General features: G+C 52.4%; 1 protein-coding gene across 2 annotated transcripts in view; it reads left to right on the top strand.

The window, feature by feature from the left end:
• The window catches only part of CPE (carboxypeptidase E), a 28,932-nt gene that overhangs the window by 1,996 nt on the left and 14,151 nt on the right, over nt 1-12,785 (top strand). The window contains exon 1 of one of the 2 annotated variants that reach the window (XM_078875338.1): nt 273-291. The exons of the other annotated variant lie outside the window; for it this stretch is intronic. The gene's annotated coding sequence lies outside the window, so the exon portion shown is untranslated. Of the gene's footprint in view, nt 1-272; nt 292-12,785 lie in introns of those variants that run through there. 2 annotated transcript variants of the gene reach the window in all.

Below are 12,785 nucleotides of genomic sequence, written 5' to 3' on the forward strand. Positions count from 1 at the left end.
CTATCAAAGGAGATGATGAGTCATCAGGGCAGGTGGCTGAGGTGGGCGTGGGGAGGGTGAAGGGGACATGATGGTAGGAGATGATGAGGGTTTATCGCACTCGGGAACGGTGGGGATCGGCGGGGGGCGGCCATGGTGGGGCATGTGGGGGGGATCATGGGACAGGACTCTAAACGGCTTGGGACTAAAGCGTGGACGTGCAGGAGGGGACACGAGGCAGGATGGTCGGGGATGAGCAGGGAGGAGTCCATGGACATTGGGGGATCGGTGACTCACGCGAGGCACACGAGGGTGAGACGGGGGAGAGGGGTTCTGACGGGGTAAAGGGGACCCAGACAAATACATAATTGGCAGGGGTCGAATTTCTGTCGACCCCGCCGCGCGTGGTGATGTTCGTGACATTGATGGCGGTGGTGATGGGGAGACAAAGGCGGTCGGGCGTGTTGATGACCACCCACCCCCTCGTGCACCGTTCCGGCCTTCATAGGTTGCTCATGAACAGCACTCGCCCCAGTAGCTCGTTAAAGGCAATACGGGGAGATGTTTTGTCTTTGACGATGATAATCACGATGGCGAGAATGATGAAACGTCGTGAGAATTATTTTATTTTATTATGTTTTATTTTTATTATTTTATTACTTCCCTTCTACGTGACTTTACCGAAAGAACCAAGAAGATGAATCCCTGCAGTCACGAAAGCTTTAAATCGAAATTTAATGATGATCTTCTTTACGACGATTGTGGGTTATGGCGTGAACCTGGGGTGAGTCGTCACTGCGTCGGCCACGTCAATGATGAGCTAGAGGTCAAGAGGTCATCGTGACCTCGAAATCCCCACACCCCTGGACCTCCCCAACCCCCAATCGCAGGGTGGGTAGCAGACATTTTCCTGAGCACAGTTGGAATCAAGCCTCGCACCGCACCATGCCATCGCTTAATTTTGGAGCTTTCGTGACTGCAGGAATTATTCTTTGGTTCTTTCGGTAAAGTCACGTATAAAGATAAAATAATAAATTAAATAATAGCATAATACGACGTTTCGATTGCAACACAAGCAATCATCATCAGGTATAAAAGAAATAGCAACAAAAATCTAACCAGAAAACTATAGACAGACTTATAAGCAGACAGATATCACAAAGATACACAGAGAGAGAACACGTATGCTATAATTTAATTTATTATTTTATCTTTATACGTGACTTTACCGAAAGAACCAAAGAATAACGCCATAGCTTCCTTCCTTCTGCCAGACCTCCAGGAGATACTGGGTGGTAGAGTTCGCTTTGATGAGACACCTGGACTCGCTGTTCATATCTCACCCGTCCCACCTGTCATTACGGCACCCCACATCAAACCTCTGCGGCGTTTCCCACCTGTGCTCAGAATTTATGGCCACGCCTCGGCTTCGCGTGTTACCGTGATCTCCCGATTTGTGAGACGCTCCGGAAGGGAAGACGGCACCCCAAAAGTTGTGCCCGTTGTCAATAATGTTATCCAGATTTCATAGATTTTTTCGGTAAAGTGACTTTACCGAAAAAAATCTAAGAATATGAATCCTTGCAGTCACGAAAGCTTCAAATCTATAATTATCCAGATTTCATAGCTGTCAACCCATACGATTTACCCCGTATTCTTGTACAGGGGAATTGAGTTTTCAGGTCCATATGGCGTACTGCCGTTTCAATACAGGCAGAATTGTTTTTGTCTATTTGTGTTTGTGATTCTCACTTGTGATGGGACTTTGTAGGATGAACGTTGAGATTTATAAGGGCACGGGGTGACCAATAAGGTCTGAATTGGTCTGTAATATGGTAGGGTGCTGATAAGGGGTTGACAGGTATGGGATCTGGTCACACACACTCACACACAGCTAGCAGGTTATACAACGAATCCACTCCCACTCAACCTCAATGCTCAAATGAACAGTGGTTGGAATTCCAGATTCTTATGACGGGGGTGAGTCTATCAATAAGATAGAATAATACTGTAATAATTTTAAGATAATAAAATAACAATGCCAGCTATATTAGCCAGCAGACAAATGATTAAAGATGCTAATAATGCAATAACAATGCCAGCTATACTATCCAGCACACAAATACAGTATAATAATTGTTTTTTTACCCTTTTATCTGGCAACAAAACTGACACCTTTTTTACAAGGAGTCATGTTTGCATAGACCACAATACCTGCAGCCAGAATGCAAATAAAAAATATAACTAAGCTGTCTCGGGTGTGGACCAATCAACTTCAAGGACAGTGCATATATTATCAGAGTTATGTTTTTTATTTGCATTATGGCTGCAGGTATTGTGGTCTATGCAAACATGACTCCTAGTAAAAAATTTCAGTTTTGTTGCCAGATAGAAGGGTAAAAAAAACAATTATATTTTTTACTGGCAAATGAGGTTCCAATGGTGGTGCAAATACAGTAGTTAAAGATAATAATGCAATAACAATGCCAGCTATATTTGACGGCACACAAATAGTTAAAAATAATGACAATACAATAACAATGCCAGCTATATTAGCCAGCAGACAAAGAGTCTCAAGACTATTTGTCAGGAGGCTCCTGCTACAGGGGAGGGATGTTTTGACCGATTCCGGTTCACAAACGGCGTGTGGGTAAGAATCGGGAGCACGGTGAGAAGAACCCTCGCTCAATACGATCCCTGGTAACGTCTCCTGGCCACCCCGTAGCCCCACGCCTACAGCACCTGGCAAGCCCTAGTAACAATCAAACAGCGACTGAGCCCTGCGGCGGTGTTTGCATGCAAATTGGCAACGCATGGCGTTGTTGCCGGGTGGAAAATATCCCTCCCCCCTGCCAGGACCCGATTAGTGCGGCGAGGATGCTCACGGTGATGGATTTTAGTATCGGTGGTGCGGGCCTCGTCCAGGTGTAGAGAGGCCTCGTTTCAAGTTTCATTTATTTCAAGTTGCATTTATTAGGTATAGCCCTGTGAGCCATTCGGCTCTTGAATCGGGTGCAACCACAACAAACAAAAAAAACAAAAACATGAACAAGAAAACATCTTAAAGTGACAATGTGCAAACAGAAAATCCAAGAAAAGACAGCAAAATATTGCAGAAAAAGCACCGTACACCAACGCCGTTTGCACGTGGAGACGGAACGGAGCCAGCTGCCCGCTCGCGATAGACGGAACGCGAAGCGAGGGGGGCCGCGATCAGTTTCACACAGAGGGCGATGACGGATCGATCGATCGATCGATGAGGTCACCCACGGCGCAGCCCCCCCCCCCATGCACGGCAGCGATGACGGATCGCACCCAACGGCGACTTCCCCGTGGCCGGCTCCGCAGTCGCTCTTCCTGTGCTCTTTTAAAAACAAATTCCTGCTTCCCGTGTTTTGTTTTTAAGACGCTCGGCCGAGGGCTCGGGCAAAATAAACACCGTGCACTCTCGTCGCCCTTCGGTCTAGCAGTGGGAGTTGTTTCTTTCGACCTCTCCGAGGCGGGCGGGCGAGCGAGGTGGCCAGCCGGCCCAAATCACGGCAATTGCCGGGAGCCTCTTTTAAACCATTTTACGTGCGGCTGTGTCGTGTGGTGGCGGGTCTTGACGACACACGTTTGGACAAAATGGTTTACGTGGCCTGATCCCCCCCCCCCCCCCCCCAAAACTAAATTTGCGAAATTTATTTCCGTTTGCTTTCGAAGCTTGCCTACCCCCCCCCCGACCCCCTTCTTACAATGCACATAGCGAGATAGCCATGCTAGCTATTGCGTGGCCGCATTAACGGTGGTGACGTCCACCCGAGTTTTAACGCGTCGGCTTTCGCGACCAATATCATCCAACACATTCCTGCGGAGGGAGCTGGTAGGAACGTTGGGTTGCTCGATCAATGGCCAGGGTCAACGGCGGCGTGGTGTATTCCTCAAATATGGCCGACTGTGAGGGCGGGCGCAAGCCGGCGTGAGTAGGTTAAACGTTGAGTTTTATAAGGGCACCACGGGGTGACCAGCCTCTCCCCACCCAGCCCCTCCCCACCCTCCCCTCTCCACCCAGCCCCGCCCCTCCCATTTTTGGATGCAGGACGGACAGACAATAATCCCCTGTGGGCTGGTGTAACCAGGAGGTTCCTACCAGTATAATCTGTCCATCTGACCTCGTTGCTTATTCTCGCGGTCCTGGAACCTGCCGCTTGAGGTTGAGAGACTTTGTGCCTTGCACGGCGAGCCCCCCCCCCCCCCCCCCCCCCCCGAGAGGGCTTTATACACGCGTCCTGAAGCCGTTTGACCATTTTTCAAATAATTCCGTGCGTTCGGTGATCGCGCGATCGTTCTTAGCGCGCCGAGGCTGTCGCGAAGCGAGGCCTTGCCAAGGTGTGGAGACGCGCACGTTTTTTATTGGCGGTGTCATCTCTCCGAATGTTGTGCCCGCGACGCCGGTGGCCTCTTTTTCGAATGCCGCCACGAGGATCCGTAACGTCCGCTGTGAAGCAGACGACGCGTAGCAGTGGTATTGCGGTTTAAAATATTCTCCGCAGTTATGACCAGGGTGGCCTGCTAGGTTCGAACCAGCGAGGTGCTCCAATTAATTATTCACGAGTTTTTGTTCATTTATGTCTGTGTTTGACTTGGGCGCGTTGTTCCTTGTTTGAGTGCGTACCGTGCTGTGTTGGTTGTAGGTTTAAAATGTTTGTGTTGGTGTCAGTTATGTTTTTGCTATGTTTGTGTGGGTGTGCGAGTGAGAGTGTGTGCGTCATGTAGGCCACCCACCCCCTCGTGTGCTATGCTGCCCTGCAGAGTTGCTCGCTAACATCACTTGCTCCAAAAGTCTTAAGGCTATACGGGGGATCTGTGTCTTTGTATGTAAATGGCTGGCAGTAGTCTAGTGGTTAGGGCATTGCGCTACCATCCTGGTGACCCGAGTTCAGTTCCCGTTCAGGACCAATATTTGAATTTGCACTGGGCCTCCCCTAGGTCGTCTCGGCCTTAAAGATGAGTAAACTGGCGCGGTGTGTATTCAACGTCAGCACGAGAGAGGCGAAGGTGGCCGGGCGTGGTGCTGGCCACCCAACGCCTCGTGTGCCTTGCCGGCATTCGTAGGCGGTACTCGCGAACAGCACTTGCCACAACAGTCTGTCAGAGGCTATACGGGGGACCTGTATCTTTGTTTGCTGCGTGTGTATGTGTATACGTGTCTGCTATGTAAACGTTAATCGCAACCCCGGACGCCCTTGCAAGCGAGACGTTCCGTATCAATGGGTTTTCCAGCTCAAATATTTAAATAATTTCTAAAAATAACAGTTGGTAAATGCGGAAGTCACACGGACCCAAGTTTCATACGGACAAAAAAAACTAGTTTTGATCAACAATTTGCGGTTTAGCCAGTGTAACCAAATATATAATCCACAAAAATCATCGAGGCCAAACCAACCTGGATTCATCTAAACAAAATGTTTACATAGCATTGGCACCGATATACAACCAAATCGAGTGATCGGCGCTGCCACTATCCCCTAGGGCCTAGACTCTCCACCAGATTCGGCAGAATGCTGCTGCTGTGCGAACAGAGTGAAACAACGTGCACGTCCAAAATAATTTAAAAAAACCTTCCTCCTTCAAGATCCAAAAATCACCACCATCTCCTGGCTGTGAAATTCCTCCTCTTCCCAGAAGACACTGCTGGTGGAACCATCAACCCACATCAGAACATCACCAACAGGCCGATGTTCCACCACATCTCCATGAATGGGAAATTAAAGACACAAGGCAGAGTGTGGCCATGCAACCCAAAACTATTCAGCATATAGTAGTGATACTTAGAGATACAGAGAAACCCCTAGAGATGCAGAGAGTAGGACCCCTAGCCCCTGGGAGTTGTGTACCCTGCTGTGTAATATTGTAACAGCTTTAATAAACCCTGGCGGAAGCCCTTAACTTACCTCCGTCTACGAGTACGTCCGTCGGAACACAGATGTTCATTAAAGACGGGCCCACGTTGCGATTGCAGCTATTCAACCCACACTACGGACCACATAGTGAACCACTGTCATCCTTCAACGGAGGAGGAACAGCGAAACTACACGAACACAGCGTGGAATTCAAACAAATCGAATTCGCTACAAAGCGAAAGATGCAATCCAATTACTCCTGGACTTCTGTAGACCGAGGCGGTGCGTTAGTTTCGGTGGAAACCTGATGCTGTTACTTAACCTTTGATTTTATTTTACCAGATAAGGCCAAATTGAGCTTATATAGTTCTTGTCCAGAAGCGACCTGGCCACAAATGATGTGGCTTGTCACGTGGACATTGATAGCGGTCAAATACTCGAAAGGCATGTTTCTAAATTAGTGGAGGGAAAAACCAGAGGACCCGGAGAAAAATCCACACGACCATGGTGAGAGAGACACCGCAAACTCCAAATATACAGCAGCAGGCGTCAGGGTCGGGATCGAACCCACGACCTCCTGCAATCATCTAAGCCCCTCCGCACTGCCCTACAAACCCAAACATTAATTACAAAATGATACACAGATGCCTTACAACCGAGAGCTCTTGCCTGGCTTAAAGTAAAGGTCTCTATTCCTGTCTTTGTGTCCACATAGAACTAGATCATCATTCAGATAATCGTCACTGGTGTTGGCCGTGAGCGGGAATCGAACCCGTGTCGCCAGGTTCATTGCGCAGCGTGCGAACCGTTGCACCACCGCTCCCCACACACACACACAAACACGTACACACGTACACACATACAAACACACACACACGTACACACATACAAACACACACACACGTACACACGTACAAACACACACACACGTACACACGTACACACACGCACACGTACACACGCACATGTACAAACACACACACACGTACAAACACACACACGTACACACACGCGCTCGCTCGTATTTGCCATCATGCGTGCGGTCAGCCGTGGGTGTTAAAGCCGCTCGCACTGTACGGCAGATGCTGCACTCTCCTGCCTGGGTTTACTCATTCCTTATTCACCATGGAGATGGCTCAAGAGGGGAGGATGATGATCCCCGGCTGTCGTCATTCGTGCGAACACCTCGCCACGGCGGCGAGATTTTAACTACCTCGCCTGGTACGCAGGAGGTCGTGGGTTCGATCCCGACCCTGACGCGTGCTGCTGCTGTATATTTGGAGTGTGCGTGCTTTCCTCGCAGTCGTATGACTTTTTCTCCGGGTCCTCCTCGGGTTTTTCCCCTCCCACATTCAGAATCCACACGCGTTTCGAGTGTTTGGCCGCTTCTAATGTCCACGTGATAAGCCACTTTGTTTGTGATGGCCAGGTTGCTTCCGTAACGAGCACATTGGGCCTTACCTGGTTAAAATAAAACATATATATAGTTGATAATTGTTTTTTTACCCTTCTATCTGGCAACAAAACTGACACCTATTTACAAGGAGTCATGTTTGCATAGACCACAATACCTGCAGTCATAATGCAAACAAAAAACATAACTCTGATAATCTATGCACTGTCCTTGAAGGACAGAGTTATGTTTTTTGTTTGCATTATGACTGCAGGTATTGTGGTCTATGCAAACATGACTCCTTGTAAAAAAAAGGTGTCAGTTTTGTTGCCAGATAGAAGGGTAAAAAAAACAATTATCATATTTTTTAACTGGCAAATCAGGTTCCAATGATATTTATAGTTGTTCAGCACCTCCACGCATTCACGGCTGGACACATCGACCCACGCGGGCCCCGTGGCGTTGACGCAGAGACCCGACGACGACGGACGTCGTCACCGCTCCGATCGCGCCGCGGACACTTCAACGCGCCTCGCGGAGCCCCGGCCCGTGGGGAGGGAGGCGGCGAGGCAGGGGAGGGAGGGAGGGGGGCGGCGAGGTGGTGTGCGGTGACTCGGCCCGCAGGGTTCACGGTTCGATTTCCAGCGACTGTCCCAATAAATACAGATGGTGAGATGATGGCGAGATGATGGTGAGACGGTGGTGAGTGATGGTGAGTGATGGTGAGCGGTGGTGAGCGGTGCCAAGCGGCGGCGAGGTGTAAGAGACCTCCACAGACGCACGCATTATTATTATTATTTTCGGGGCTTGGCAGTGGCGGTGAGTGGAGCTGCTGCCGAGATTATTGCCGGGAAATGGGCCCGAGCCGGGGACGTTTCAACCCCCTCCCTCCCACCGCAGCCCCTCCCCTCACCCACCGCAGCCCCCCCCCCTCACCCCCCCCCCCTCACCCACCCCCACACCCACCGCAGCCCCCCCAATCCAACCAGATTGTAAGCGCCGGTCGCCAGATGTGACCTTCCAGGATGGAGATCGTGGGCCAGGGATAATGGCTGCAGTGAATGGCTTCTTAAGATTGTCTCTGTGTGTGCGCGCGTCTCTGTAGTCCGTGTGCATGTGTGTTACTGGATGTACGTTCAACTTCTTTCGCACCGTACGTAGCCAACCGTGCGAATCGGAGGTGCGAGTGATGGCGTGTGGTGGCGCACGCCAGTGGCCCCAGCGCAGAGGTCGCAAGCGGGTTTTGATTCCTTACCCGTACCCGGTCGCACCAGGGTCGCAAACGGGTACGGGTAGGGTACGGGTACGGCCGGGTACGGGTAGGGTACGGGTATCGGGTACCTGATTGCGACCTCTGGGATGAAGCCATGTTGCAGGCGCGGGTGGGTTGATTCTAGGAACTTGAATTGTGAGAAGAGACAAGACGTTGGGAAATGAGTGACAAACGGTGACTCACCAGTGACTCACGGCCTACCCGTACCCGGCCGCACCAGGGTCGCAAACGGGTACCCGTATCCGGCCGGGTACGGGTACCCGGCCGGGTACGGGTAGCCGGGTATCGGGTCGGGTATCGGGTACCCGGTTGCGACCTCTGCCCCAGCGTCCACGTCGCCAGCTGTGGTGTTGGCCAGCCATGTGGCATTCGCGTGCTCTCGGCGGGGGGACTCCCCCCGCCCCCCCCCCCCCCGCCCCCCGCCCCCCGCCCCCCCGCCCCCCCGCCCCCCGCCCCCTGCCCCCCGCCCCCTGCCCCCGGTGTAATCGGCTTAGTCCGTGCGGGCTCACGGGCGGCGGAGCAGGAGCGGTCGCTTCTGAAGCTTTGCCGTCCGGAGGTAAACACGGCCGGCTCCCACCCGTCACGCCCCGCGCGCACCTGGCCCGCGTCTCTGCGTGCTTCTCTCTCTGTAGTGGTGGCAGCATCATCATCAGCAGCAGCAGCATCATCAGCATCATCAGCAGCAGCAGCAGCAGGGGACCTGAGTTTGACTCCGAAAAGCCATTGGGCAAGTTCAGAACGCGTGGTGACGGCATCCTCCGTGGGCTGCACGTCCGGTTAGCACCGTTGGCTACGTACGCTGCGGAAGAAGTTCAATTCGTCTGGCGGTGGATCGACAGGTGTGGCTGTAGCGTTGTCGGTAGCAGTCGGGGTGCGGGTGGATCGGTTCATGGATCAATGTGGACTCCTCGGGGTGATGGGGGGGGGGGGCCCTGTCGCAGCAGGATTCCGCCCGGCAGAGTGAACTTGAGCAGCTTTTTGGGTCACGCTGCTGCTGCTACTGCTGCTACTGCTGCAACTGCCGCGTTGGCAGTGGGTGCGCAAGCACAACCACCAGCAACAACAATGACGACGGACTCGACGCTTTTGTCAAAAACAACGATGTTGCGGCCTTAGAAGGAAGAAAAAAATAGAATCGGCGACATTTTCAGGCAGTGGCCCTTCTTCGCAGCACGTGGAGATTCATGCGCGCTGTTCGTGTATAATATTGACCCTATAATTCAAGGCCACAGGTGTTGCGTTCTTTTTGTTCGAGTGAACTCGGGTGGGGCCAGAGCTGGAGGGGGGAGGGGGGAGGGAGCGACATTGGGAGTTGAGGGCCCACCCCAGCCCATCCCAGCCCATCCGCGACTGTGGGATCGTGGCATGCGAGTCGATCGTCGCTGGGTGATGTTTCCGCCGTTGCTGTGCGTGTGGCCTGACAGAACGAGGGTGATTTCAACTTCCCACCACCCCTGCGCCGGTTGTGCGGTCTGTCTGGCGTCCAGCACGCGGCCACGATGACGACAAACAACGGCAAAAAGAACCCCCAGTGCAAACGAGATGGTAAAAATAAAAAAAATGCACTGGGCGGAAGACATAACTAAATTCGCGAATTGAACGGTGACCCCCAGAATCGTGGCATTTCATGGAAGACGCCCGGCTGTCTCCGTCGCATCTCGCAGCAGCAGCAACAGCGACAGCAGCAGCAGCAGCATGTCGAGCGGGGGATGGAAGGGTGGGATTGTGGTGTGGGGGGGGTGACTGCGAAGGATCTTGGAACACAGAACGGCATTCTCCAGCGTGCGATAACCATCGCGGGCTGAGCGGCGCGGGCCGTGTGGAGAGGGAGGAGGGAGATCGCGTTTCGTGCCTTCGGACCGGCTCGGCGATCTGGCCACTGCCGTTCTGGGAGATTCATCCCCCGCCCGCAGGTGGCCCTTGTGGTGGTGGTGGTGGCGGTGGTGGCGGTGGTGGATAGCGCACTGCGCACTCGCACTACCAACCCGAGTTTGATTGGTGGTCACGGCCACCAACGTCGGTGACGATTATCGGAATCGGTTCTGGCCCACCCCCCCCCCCCCCCCGGCTCGACTACCTGGTGCGGTAAAACATCGCCACTGGGGAGACAAAGGCAGTCAGGCGTTATACTGGCCACCCCCACCCCCCTCGTGCGCCGTGCCGGCCTTCTTCGGCGCTGCTCGCTCACAGCACTTGCCCCAACTGTCTGTTCAGGCTCCACGGGCCTTCTTGGGAGTTATCCTTCAACATTCATATTGGTCTAGGCAAGTACATTGTTTCGATTTAAAGCTTTCGTGACTGCAGGGATTCATCTTCTTGGTTCTTTCGGTAAAGTCACGTAGAAGGGAAATAATAAAATAATAAAAATAAAACATAATAAAATAATTCTCGGCAGACCTGTTCTTCACCTGAGAATTATTTTATTATGTTTTATTTTTATTATTTTATTATTTCTCTTCTACGTGACTTTACCGAAAGAACCAAGAAGAAGAAGTACATTGTTAGTCACGAGGTCCTAGTTGAACCGGGAACGCTTTCACACAACACAAGATAATCATTGGGGTCGTGGTGGAGATAGGATCGCACAATGCTGGTAAATAATCGGGAAAGTCCGCGTCGGTCCATGTTCTCGTGCACACTGCCGAGTTTCTTCACCGCTCTGCTCTTCCGCTGCCTCTTCCTTACGCACTCGGTTACAGAATCTTGCACCATCACGAATGTTGTGAAACTCCCTCGCACGCGTGGGTTTTCATTTGGGTGCTCCATTTATCCCCCCCACTTGTGTAAACACTCCATCAATTGGCTGAAAAATATCTTGGTATACAGAAGACTGCAGAGCTTGGGCAACTGTTGGTGACTGCTCACCGCATGGCTGCTGCCTTCCAGTTCATCTATGGCTCCTTGGCGACGATGAAAAGATGTGCAATTTCGAGAAACGGCGACACTGTATGTAAAAATTGGAGCGGCGGCTGAGCGGTGACCGCGCTGATAACATCACGTGGAGTCCTATCGCAACGCCGGGCAACCCCGACTCTACCGATGAGACGCTGCTGCACGTCGAAACCCGGTCCGCGTTTTGTCCCCGTACGAAAACCAATGCCGCTGAGAAAGATTCGCTCCCAGAAGGCCGTGTTACTGGGGGACGTGCGGAGGGGTGGGAGGCTGAGCGTCTCGTTGCGGATCTCGTGGCTCGTGCCCTCCACAGCGCCAACGCCGCCGCCGGTGGTGGTGGTGGTGATTGTTTTGCGCAGTGCACATGACGGCTGTCTTCCAGGATAAATATGGGGGTGGGGGGGGGCCTGGTTGACTGCCTAGGTGAGCCCCAGCGCCGTGGCGGAGTTGGCAGCCGCTTTGTGTTGAACGTTTTGGAGATTTATTTTACCACCGGGCGTGACCTTTTGAAACGGCCGGGGTTGGATTGACTAACCGCGAAGGGGGCCTGGCTGCGTCGTGACGACGGATAAAGAGTTCAGGAGAGAACACCTCCTCTTACCCGCTGCCCCTTGACCCGCGAGACTGACTGCAGGGTCTGCGGAAACTCTTATTGCCCGCAGCCCTGTTTCATCCTCTTATTCACAATTTTCCGAGAATTATAAAAAAATGTTTACCCACAATGCCATGGCAATGCCGCTTCCTCGTGCTCGCGATTCTTCACGGATCAGAGGAGCTGCGACCCAAAATCATCCTTTTCATCGCTGATTTTAGTTTTACCCAGCAGATAAGAGGGGCAAAATGGCAGATAACCCCGCAAATAATAGGATCCGCGGTATTGGTTCCCCGCCCCACTCCCATAACAGACGTTCTGTAGTATTTATCCTTTATTTAACCAGGAGTGGAAATATAGATGCGCTGAGGGTGACCTGGTAAGTATGAGTGAGTGGTATCCGTGGTGGCTGCGGTGTGGGTGTGTGTGCCTGTGCGTGTGCCTGTGCGTGTGCCTGTGCGTGTGCCTGTGCGTGTGCCTGTGCCTGTGTGTGTGCCGTGCCGGCCTTCATAGGTGGTCACTAGAACAGCACTTTCCCCAACAGCCCATTGAGGCTGTACGGGGTATCCGTTGTCTTTGTGTGCGTGAGAGCTCATCCCAGAGTGCAGCTTCCTGTCGTGAAATCCCAAAATGGATGGGGGTCGCCAGGCAACCGCGAGCTCCTTGTGCCGCTGTACAGTTGGACGTGGTCGTCACTGGGGAGGCTGCAGTACTATTAGCTGTGTGGGCGGTAATAGGGGGATGTGTGTGTTTGTGCGCATGTTTGTGCGCGTG

Source organism: Lampetra fluviatilis, chromosome 41, assembly GCF_964198595.1.
Source record: "Lampetra fluviatilis chromosome 41, kcLamFluv1.1, whole genome shotgun sequence".
NCBI classification, from domain to species: domain Eukaryota; kingdom Metazoa; phylum Chordata; class Hyperoartia; order Petromyzontiformes; family Petromyzontidae; genus Lampetra; species Lampetra fluviatilis.